Genomic DNA, 12,441 nt, shown 5'->3' with positions numbered 1-12,441 from the left:
AAAATCTATACCCGAATAATAAAGGGTGCATTTTTATCTGGCACAAATGATTCATTCTAGTACTCTAAATATGAAAATGTAATATAAACATTTAGCTAGAGTGTTGGATGATCCAAAACCTTCAATAAAATGGCGATACAAAAACATAAAGGCTATTTGGTACATGCACAACCAGTAAATTTTAACTGTTTGGAGTATCTTCAGGCATAAGACACCGGACATGATGCAATTTATTTAACATATTATATTATGTCTAGGAGCCTCTAGATCATATGATAAACCTATGGAAAAGTCCTTTGTGGAAAAAAGATCACAGGTTTTAATTCGGTGAGATAAGTAACTTTATTGTTATTTTTTACGGTTGCGTTCATGCACAAAATTGAATCAATTTAGTTATGAGATTTAAGACCTCTCTTCAATTTCATCACGGTTTTTATTTTCTTGATTTACATTTATTTGTATATAGATGGGATACCGATAATTACATACAAGTTGCTCAGAACACGCAACGTTTACAGCTACTGTATAAGCTCATCTAACTAACTAGTAACATAAGAGCGCAGAGTCCGTTTTCAAATTTGTACTGCGAATAGAATATTCAGCTTCAACAGTCGTCCATGTAAGATATTTATTTTTATAATATGTCAGGGTAAACTATGTTTGATCTCATTGCAATGTTGCAAAATTTCATTTTAATCAGTATAATTTGGTTGTTTGAGAAACTGAGAAACAAAAAAAAGGAAAGGAAGCATCTGTCCCGTTCCATATGAGTTTACATATTCAATTGTCATATTTTTCAATCCGAGCATGGCAAAAAAACGAAACATTGAAAATAAATCTACAATGTATATATATGAAGCGTTAAAAATAACTTTAGATAGTAGTATATGTATTGTGAATCCATGCTTTTTTCACTCCGGACTTAACTGAACGAAATGAACTAAATATTGGAAAATATAACGCCAAATAAATTCTAGATTTTAATTTCAAAAAATGTGTTTAGCATCCCAGACAAAAGTCTGTATTTTGCACGTATTTCATACATTTAAACGTAAATAATAAAACGGAAACAATACTTCCGTCTGTAGTAAGTTATAATTGAGAATTTATACTTTGTTTGCAAGATACTTTCACAATATTTCTCTCCTTAAATTTTGTTTCTACTCTGTCCTCAAGAGTTTAAAATAAACTGATTTGTGCCCATCATAAATCGCATGACATTAAATTTATTTCTATTTACATGCACAAACATCATCGTTTACCACTGCATGCTCGGCAATAGATACGCCCAGAACAGATACGACCGCATGGAATCGCACTCAAACTTTCGTAGCAAATATTTGGAAAAGGCTACCCTGAAATGAGTGCCAATGAGACAACTCTCCAAGTAACCATTATAGGTTAAAGTACGGCCTTGAACATGGAGTCTTGTCTAAAACCAAAGAAATTGAAAGACACACTATAAAATATCAATTGAAATGGCTCAACCCAGTAAAATTGCATATTAACAAAAAGAAGTGAACATACACTGAAATAATAAATTAGGTATAAGACACAATGTAAATATAATATTATTAAAACAAGGGGTTAGATGTAAAACAATATTAGAACGACAATCGTCACCTTGGACAAAATGCTGTCAAATATGATAACGTACACCGGTAATCAACCAAAACACATCCCAGGGATTTAGTGTTTTAACGTCATGGACAGTCAAAGAAGACATAAATTGTGCAATGCCATGCCAAATTGAAAGTATCGATAGTTAGTAAGATATTAAGGAGTTAACTTTTTAATAAATATGTATAATGTTCTATATATCTACATACTTTTCGATCCCTAACATCACTGGTGAGACATTAATTGTCGAAATCCGGATATGATGTAAAAAAAAATATAGCATCTCATGTTGTGGTTTACCATCTTTGCCGCAAGTTTATTGTTTTCTACTTGTTATTAAATTAATTAAGAGATCATTTCGTTACACCTTGTGATCAATTTATTTGGCTATCGTCAATGGCAGTCATCAGGATTTAAGAACATTAGAATTGTTCGACCTGTTATAGTCAAATGCGTTTTGTTAAAATATCTTTTTGACTCTTTTGGTCTTTTGTAAAATGTTGTTTGTGCTGTATTTAGACCCCCGTACATCGAAATTTGTTACATGCACGCGTATAAAAATTGCGTGTTTTTAGCCAACGCAATCTTTAAACGTTGTTTTCAATTGATACTTGTTTATAGATATATAGATAGATTAATATCTGTATATTAAATGAACGTGGATGTGTATACTTCCCCAAAACTTAAAAAAAAAAAAATCAAAATTAAAAATAATAATGTTTTAATTGGTTGATGACAACATTGATAGTTGTGCCGATGTAAACAACATTCAAAGGTCTAATTATGTAGAACATGGTGGATTAAACCTGGTTTTGAAGCTAGCTAAACCTCTCACTTGTATCATCTGTGTATGATAGTCGCACAAAAACCATTATATTGACAACAATGTGTGAACAAAACAAAACAGACATTATAGGTAAAATTGTCAAAAATAGGGGAACAGCAGTTGACATTGTGTTCACTATAAAACAAAACAGTTTGTAACAAAGAAACACAAAAAGACATAAAGACAAAAACATAAGAGACAAGAATACAAAATTTACCATAGCACAATAACACATTCAAGGGATGTATATAAGTACAGGGCCACGTCATATGCAACAAAGAAACACAAACAGGCATATAGACAAAACACATTAGCAAAAAATGAAAAACAAGAATACCAAAATTAACTATAGCACAATAACGGGATGTATAAGTGTAAAGATATTCAAATTCAACTTTAATGGACTTTAATAAGTTTTAAATAATGTCTTGCTCTAGATTCTTGCATTCAAGTGAAGCGTCTATATATACATGTACACATGTCTTGTCCATGGAACCGATTTTAACCATCAACTAATTTGCATATTTTCCACTCAACATACACTTCTGTTCTGATTACAAAAAATATTGCATTTAATAGTGTCTGGTTTCTATGGAAATTGAACGTATACAATTTAGCATGTGTCACATTAATTGTATACTTTTATATTTATTACATACCTCACATATATATAGGTCTATCATCATAAAGCGTTTCAAGATGATTTAGATTTATAAGCACTCACAATGATCGTTTGAAAGCCCATTCGTGGCAAAATCTAAACAAAACAGTACAGACTGCGATAATTTATGGTGTAATTATTTCTCTCCAAAAGTCTTAAGAGATCGCTGTCATTGTATTACTAGGCTCACAAACACTCCATCTCCCTTTATCGAGAGGGCTTAATCCATGATTTAGGACTTTGGAACAAACAGGTAGAACGACTTTATTACATACATTAAACATTTTTCATGAGTATCACTATATATTTTATCTGCCAAGATAACCACGTCGCTTCAAAGAGTCTCGGTTTCACTCGAAAAAACAAAAGCCTCCTGACTGCTTAGAAAATAGAATTTTCTTTCTATCCAACGAATTCAAATAAGTGTCAGTATGCAGAGTATGTTCCTATTGTTACGTGTGCATGTATATATATGTGTGTGTGTGTGTTTATATTTGCTTGCTTGTTTTCATAATGCAGAATATCAATCAAGTTGATCAATTTTTGCATGCTAATTGATAGATTGGTTATTGGTTACTTAACGTCCAGTGGTAAATATTTCATGCATTTTTCTATACGAGAAAAAATTATCAATAAATACAATAGGTATAGTTATAAATATGTACTGTAATAGAGACAGTCATTGATGAAGGTCGGGAAATTTGGACTTCCACTGGAATTGTATGCTAAAATATGAATCATTATTAATATGTTATGGTGCTGTAAGGGCCTTTCACGATTCTAGTTGCAATAGTCAAGGAGAAAAGAACATACAAGAAAAAATATCAAGTATCTTGATAACTTGTAAGAACAAAAAACGCATGTATTGTCCTTCAAAGACACAGTAGGTGCGATATTAATATTGTTACACAAATAGTTAATATGAAGAAAATATCACGTAAAAAACTTCAAATATTCGTTTGAAGTTTTTAATATATCATAACATATGTGTCATATAATTTCAACAATTACGAAATAAATTGAATGTAAAAAATAAAATATCTCAAAGTAGCTCTGATTGTCGATATAGTTTGTTAAACAATTCTGATCAAAAGCCTTGGAAAAAATTACTGTTGTCATAAATCATCGTAAATGTTTTTAAAACCGTCTTTATACGATATGACCGGAAAATTAATTTGACCTTTAACAAATACTGAACACCCAGAATAAGTGATATCGCTACTTTCTCCATTACACCAACGATAGACTTGAGGACAGACGAGGAGGGACCAAATTACCACCTAACACCCCCAATTTTGTCTTTTCTTGGCGTCTTTAAAAGAAAGTAACTGACTCATGGCGATTCAATGGTAATGGATGTTGTACAGAAAACTTATTTTTGACAAAAGGTGTTTGATCTTGACAAGATTTAATCAGATAATTCTGTTAATCCAGTAAGTAAGTTATTTACAGTATACCAGAATGATTTATAAGCTTACAGAAAACCTCACTGTTGTTAACAAGCTCCAGACGACAGGATACACATTTGATATACTACTGTGCAGTGCAATTTTCTTTCACGTGGCCAATTCTCATAATTATAATCTCAATACTTAAATTATCATTGCTTACTTTATAATAAAAAAAAAAACATATTACGATACCCTTTATCATAACTGTTTACCTAGAAATATTCTTTATTAAAAAAAAAATTTAAAAAAATTCAATCCTTAAAACTATAAAACCATGATAACTTTTCTTATTTTTATAACTACTATATGGTATAATAAGTGTGCAGAAAAGTCTACTTGTTTTAATGTGATTACTTTATTTCAAATTCTTATGTCATATTTGATAGATTTTTAGAATATATGCGTTTTAAGTTAATGAATAAAATTGAAGCTCATAAAACAATTGGAGAATTGAGAAAATAAGGAATACAGAAAAACAGGACAAAATTTGCGATTAGGATAACAGAAATATTCCACTTTGCGATTTTCTGTTTTTATAAAGGGAAAGTTATTAGACAAATCATTCATGCCATCTCCTTAAAACGACATACGGTGATAAAGTAAAGGTTTTATAACATAAATTCGCGTTTTTTGGCTAACTTATATTTGTTCAACTTTCCAAATCTAAATTGTAATGGATGTCATGGAAGAGCATGTTTTTTGTTATTAACGTCGTTGTTATATACCTTTCAAGTCTCGTTGGTATTCAGAACACTGTAGATAATAAATTAGTTTTTCTCGTTTTTACCAATAAACATTTTACACTTTCCATATAGATTGGTTTTAATTTATACGGACACTAATTACCTTCAGATAACAAATCACATAGAAAACGTATTGCCTGTTTTGTTTGAAGAGCTTTTTTGTGACACTTTTATTGAGATAAAATGAAAATGTACGTTGAGATTTATACTCCATTACAAGATTGAAGGGGCAAAGGTGATATTTATGTTACAATCAAAATTATCAATCACTTTTACTATTAATAATAAGGATACAAGACCTGATATGAAAATCGTCCTTCAGTCGCCAACAGCGACAGAAGAGCAATTTAGAAAATGAAACAAAATGACAGTCCGAACCAAAACCATTTTATCCATACGTAGTCATTATGACACAGTAATATTTTTCTGTGTTGGAATGACAGCTCTTTGTAACTAGTAATTGTTGTGAATGAACGATTGTTCCAAGAAAAAGACAAGAATGACAATCTAGTTAGAAGTTCCTTCAAATGCAGACAATCCCGTTGATTTTATTCTTTGACAACAAATTGACTACTCTGACAAAAGGCCAAATGTATACACTACAATTTGACAAGACAATTTATCAAGTAAAGAGTTCATAAATAAAATCCAAATGGATTTGATATATGTAATTTTATATTTTGACATTTCAATATCGCACAAAGTTCAAAGTGGTCTGTTAGAATCTGTTTATACAAAGACTATTTTATTTCTAAATGTCAAAACAAAGAAATATTATGATCTTTTCTTATACTTTCCTTTATACTGATTTATGAAACAGAGATATTCTATTATGGGTAAGAAAGCAGACACCAACTGTGCAACACAATTTTGCAATTCGTAATTATACAGGAAGCAACCTAACAAATCGTTCACACTACAGTATTAGAACTGTACAAACATTGCTAATTCCTAAACTGTCAAATCCTTAATATTTGTTTGAAGAAAATCAAACATGGGTTCGGAACCGTTTAATGTTATTAGAATAATCCAACGTAACAGCACAGTTGCATGTAAATAAGTACTATCGAATACATTTGTGTTTTTACGGCCATGATATAATCGTTTTTTCTTCAACTTCAGGTGAATTGATAGAGTTTTAATGTAAAGGTTAGTCAAAGATTGAACAACAAGGAATAACGAAGTTATGTAGAATTTCCTGTTGAATACTAATCATTTCAAAATGCTATTATCTGTTTCTATACTTTATAGGATGACGAGATTGGCAACAGCATTAACTTAAGTCGTAATGACTTTCACTGGCACAACACAACTGTATGTACTAAATAATCAACACTAACTCTACAAAGTTATTTTATTTTTTAAAAACTTTAACATTACTAATTGTTTTAGACTATTGTAAGTAGCTATATAGTACCTAACAAATGTTTTGCATGTTCTCCTAAGTTTCTACTATATTTAAAGCATATTGATATTAGCATAATTATGCAAGTCTTAGTTTAAAAGTTTGGCAACTCAACTGAAATCAAATTTTAAAGGGGCTAAACTTAAATTGGGCAGTCTTTATTTTTACAGACTACAGAAAATTATCACCATCATCAATGTACTTTTCAAACTGAAGACCAATCTATTGTACTTTTTCACCATGGTTTTATAAACTTGTGACCGTTGGCAGGAAAATTGACTGTTAATGATGAACTATGCTGAACAATTCATTACTTGCATGCATGTAAATAATATGTTGAAATAGTTGTTGTTGATACTAAAATGTACGTTGGTTATGACAAAAAGACCAAGTTTATAACTTGAACTTTCAAATGATGATGGGTTCATAACCATTAATGCAAAACTTTAGATGATTTATTAACAAATAAGTTTTCCAACTGTTGTTCTTTGACGATTTTTATTATTTATTAAGATTTGAGGGAACGTTGCTCTTTAACATGAATTTACACATGTTCTAGTAAAGTATTATGTATATACAGGTTATAGGCATTAGATAACTGACAAACATGGATGTAGGCGCCCTATGTCCTGTAGTCGCCCTATGTCCCCCATGGGACGAAATGGATTAAGTCAAGTAAGTCATACATGGATGATATAAAAAGGTCTAATCCGACATGTTTAAGCAAAGCCAAGGAATATTAGTTGAGCTATGATATACAAAGGGTATTGGGGGGGGGGGGGGGGGGTAATCCATACATGATACCAAATTAGCAAAACAGTTCATGATGAGTAAAAGGCAAAGGGAAAGCTCTGTCACCGTTCTAAAAATAATGAGCAAACCCATTCTGCATAGTTAGTTATATATATATATATATATATAAAAATCCAGAACGGTAATCTCAAACTATGAAACAATCCAAATAATTAAGATAATAGCTTAATTTCTGCGAAAATCCCAAGTCCTGTTTGCAAAATACTTGTATTGGTGTCTTGCTTTCGTCCTGTGTAGTATTTTTGAAAATTCCAAACTAATGACCTTATTTCACTAAAAAGTTTTAACCAAAAATGCATATGAAATTTGTGCATTTTTCGCATTATTACTAAATGACTTTTATTTTATTTATTAAATGCATCAACACTGAATTATGACTGAATCTTTGTCATTGCCCTCTGATGGATCTTAATGGGAATAGACACATATTGTATAGATATCGAAATTCGTCTATATATTTATAGTTTATTTCTTTTTAATTCCATTACATGATGTATTTCTAATTTGAATAAGGAAGGTTGTTTAGTATAGATTGTGCAGGTAGAGCATTATAAATGCCTTTATTATCAATGATGTATTGGTATATATAAGTATATTTTTTTTGAGAACTTACTGTGAGAAGGAAATGCCATATTTTATTTTCTCTTGTCATCAACTTAACATATTGTCATTTATTGTAAAGTAATGAAATAAACCGGCATATAAAGTCCATCAGTTTCATTTCAAGATCTTTATCGAATTATACTGAAGATAGAAGAATGGCTAGACCACCATCGAGTTTATGTGTTTAGTTTATTATTCCTGATGAAAATGGCATATTTTACTGACCTAATCTTTCTTAATAAAAATTAAAGTAAATCTTTTGATGTTCTTTATCTGTGGAACATGAAAATTGCTATTAAAATCCGTTATTTTTTTATTTGCTTTTGAACTGTCAATAAAAATCAGTTTCAAACATTAGGTATGTTATAATGTAAGTCTGCTATAGCTTGGTAGCATCGCATGTTATAATGTAAGTCTGCTATAGCTTGGTAGCATCGCATGTTATAATGTAAGTCTGCTATAGCTTGGTAGCATCGCATGTTATAATGTAAGTCTGCTATAGCTTGGTAGCATCGCATGTTATAATGTAAGTCTGCTATAGCTTGGTAGCATCGCATGTTATAATGTAAGTCTGCTATAGCTTGGTAGCATCGCATGTTATAATGTAAGTCTGCTATAGCTTGGTAGCATCGCATGTTATAATGTAAGTCTGCTATAGCTTGGTAGCATCGCATGTTATAATGTAAGTCTGCTATAGCTTGGTAGCATCGCAGTATTTCTTGTTTATCAAGAATGTCGATAATGTACCGAAACACCCATAGCTAAAATCATCCAAATGGAGGATGCGTACAAATTAATTGTTGATTTTCAGTTTAATCGGTATACAGCTGTTGTGCGTTTAGTTTCATTAAAAAGATCTTGTCGCACATATGAAACCAGCAAAGATCCCAAGGAGGGACCAAGACTACTGAAAATCTTGTAAATAAAGTTTGAAAAATGAAAACAACAGCACAACGCTACGAATTATTAAACAATATTACTAAAACCAAACAGGACTCTAAGAATGAAAGTTATGTACTATTGGCCTAGTTCATATTTCAAAGCAATGCTAGAAATAAATGTTCTTTGATGTCAAAAGCAATTAGGAAACGTAACAGACAAGAGGTTTTATTGGAAATGAAACGACAAGGCTGCCTTTTTTAACTTAGATTTTTATTATAGACTTTAAACATAAAGAAGGTTTTGACTGACGTGTTATGCACTGTGGGTTTCAATAAGAAGCACAGCGAATCGTGATAGTTTATGAGGAAATAAACATCATCTTACATACAAGATCTGGCATTTAAACGCTTGTCTGTCTCAGATCAACATTAAACGTCACATCAAATTAATTTTCATTCTTGCCAATATTAGGAGAGTATTCAGTCTTATTGGAGATCATTGGAGGCACGAAACGTAAAGTCTACATTGAAACATCCGAAAGTGTCAGATAGAGAGAATATAGATTTATTCGTATAGGAACCAATTTATCGTCAAGAGGGATTGGGATTTAATGTTGAAATATAATTATTTCAGGCGACAAGGAAAATATTTTATTTTACACATTTACATCGTTTGCAATCCTGCATGGTATCTATGATGAGTTTATTTACAACCACTGGGACGATGCCACTGCTGGTTGAGTTTTTATTTCTCGAGGGTATCAACGGCCCAGTACTCAGAAAAATATAAACTAAGCTGTATTTGGCAACAAATTTGGTCCTCAATGCTCTTCAAATTTGTACTTCGTTTGGCCTTTTATTTGCATTGGATTCGAGTGTCACTGATGAGTCTTTTGTAGACGAAACGTGCGTTTGGCGTAAATACAAAATTTAATCCTGGTATCTATGATGAGTTTATTTGAATGATTATTTTTGCAGGTTTTCGGTTTAGTTATATTGTGTGGATGGGTTTACTTTTCTGTGCCATTGGCAATTTGATTTTAATGAAATACCATATTTGTATTAAAAATCACTTTCAGCCAACAGTGAACAGACACCATATTTGTTACGTTTGAGGTACGTTTTTTAACACACAGTCTACATACATTTCTACGAGAGGCAGAGGTTATACTTTTCCCTACCTTTTATCGTTAATCGGACAGATTGGCCTACTTTACTTACAACAACAACAAAAAAGGGAAAGAAGCTTATTATCTCATGACTTTTCGTTCACTATGTAGCCAATGGTAGCTCTTATAGTGAAAAACTCACATGTTGGTAACTACTCTGATTACATCAAGCATATTGATCTTGATCTAAAAGATAATAAAAGTGCAGTAGGATCTTCTTTATTCCCTGACTTAAATCTAGAAAGTTTGCACTTGAGAATTGATTGAAGAATATAATTCAATTTTTCTTTTATGAAATTTTTAAGCATTTCAATAACAACTGCATATGGAGTATATATTTCCAAGTTGACACCTTATTCAAGCACTTGCGTTTCATTTCAAAATGTCCTTGACAACCGCTCACAAGGAATATATTGAAATAAGGGTTTATAATTGTGAAGTTGACTGTCCCTTCGGTATCTTTCGTCCCTTTTTGAATTAGTCTTACATTCCGAAATTATCAATAACAGCCGATTCAAAACAAAACTTTCCGATAAATAAGCTTCCCAATTGTGAACTTTCCATTTCTACATGTATGAAGTAGCATTCCTGCAGTGTTACACGTAATTATGGATATATGCAAATTGTCGTGACCACGATCTTGATATCTCGTTTTTTCTATAGATCACTGATCGAAAACTCATTTGAAAGTGCAACATACACGATGATTGCCGCTTGTGGACAACACATTAGTTATCATCGATCATGATGCTCAATTATTCTGTGAAGTGTTTTGTTGTCTTTTCCTTTGACCATCTTGTCTGTCTTTGTTCACATTTAAAGCTGATCTAAACAAAACCTCATCAAATATACCAATCTTTTAATTTGTTAACGCATGTACACATTAGACACATTAGTCACTTTCGAGTCAAATCAATTTGAATGCAATTTACAGTAATAAAAATTTGAGGATCATTGATAACCGAAAACAAACACGAAAAAGTTGAGCCAAAAAACAACCAAGACCATCAGTGTATGGTCATAAATATTCAAAAACGTAAATATCTTGTTGAAACAGAATTGCTGTCTACTAGTCTGGTGATACCCTCGGGGACAAAACCTCCACCGACAGTGGCATCGTTTGCAAAAATATCAATAAAAAAGGCAACAATAGTATACCGCTGTTCGAAATTCATAAATCGATTGACAAGAAACAAATCCGGGTTACAAACTAAAACTGAGGGAAACACATAAAATATAAGAGGAAATATATTACAGAAACCCGACACAATAGAAACACTAATAAAAGATACCAAATTCAAATTCAAATTCAAATTTTTATGGACATCTACAATTTAAACAATAAGTTTGTGACAAATTATTATACACGTGTGTTTCGTGAATATGAACTCATTTACACAAAATACCTAGCAATTTCCAATCGTAAAAAGAAACAAATACCAGATTCTGCAACCACTCCCTCACCCCCAAAATCAGAGACAATGTATTATATGTATCTGCCTAAACGTATGTAGGTTTTTAAATTATTTCTTTTAATATTTTTGGCTCTTCAATTTTTTGGTCTTGTTCATACCTGATAAAGTTATTTCAGAAACTCATATTGTACGCACGGTTATCATATTTTATCTTTTTCAGATTTCAAAACTGATCTTTCATGAAGAATGGTGGGCAGTCAAAAGAGTTGATAGTTAGAATGGTACAAAAGTATTGTCAAATTTGTTCATGACTTAATTTTACTTATTACTCAATGTGGCATGTTAGTTCTTTACCTCATATCCTACTTATAAGTCAATATACCTGTAATAAGTACTATAAGGTTAAATGGTAATTAAGACACTTTATAAAATTTATACCATAACAATGTTCTTCAACCTTTGGCTTTTTTAACATATTAATCACTTCAAGGCTGTATTAAATTAATATAAATCAGGATATTTTTATTCAACAAAATCAATTTCAAACTGACGGAGAAAGAGATGTATCTATTATTGTCCTACAGAAATTTCTACTAATATAAATATAGACAATTGTAATTGACAGCATATCATTGAAATTGATGCTATTAACGACATTTGATTTACTTGTACACTGTCATTTTTCTATTAGTGTGACAGATGAGATTTGAAACACATGTTTACGGTTGCTCAACACACAAAATAGCATGTTCCACTACCGTTTATGGACAGATTATAAATCAGATCGGCGCCGACTTGGTATTGGAAGATGTAATGGCAGCTCCGAACTGCTGATAACATTTCTTTGGCTCCTG

The 12,441-nt window shown here is 31.3% G+C and overlaps 1 long non-coding RNA gene across 1 annotated transcript; it reads left to right on the top strand.

Annotated features, from left to right (window-relative positions):
- Positions 1 to 244: 244 nt before the first annotated feature.
- LOC134727259 (uncharacterized) lies at positions 245 to 12,037 on the top strand. Its single transcript, XR_010108744.1, has 3 exons — positions 245 to 327; positions 6,553 to 6,615; positions 11,808 to 12,037. It is a non-coding gene; the product is annotated as an uncharacterized LOC134727259 (long non-coding RNA).
- Positions 12,038 to 12,441: the final 404 nt, after the last annotated feature.

The sequence above is a fragment of the Mytilus trossulus genome, chromosome 7 (assembly GCF_036588685.1).
Source record: "Mytilus trossulus isolate FHL-02 chromosome 7, PNRI_Mtr1.1.1.hap1, whole genome shotgun sequence".
Classification (NCBI taxonomy): domain Eukaryota; kingdom Metazoa; phylum Mollusca; class Bivalvia; order Mytilida; family Mytilidae; genus Mytilus; species Mytilus trossulus.
Note: the sequence above shows the minus strand (reverse complement) of the source record. Positions and strands in the feature narration are given on the sequence as shown.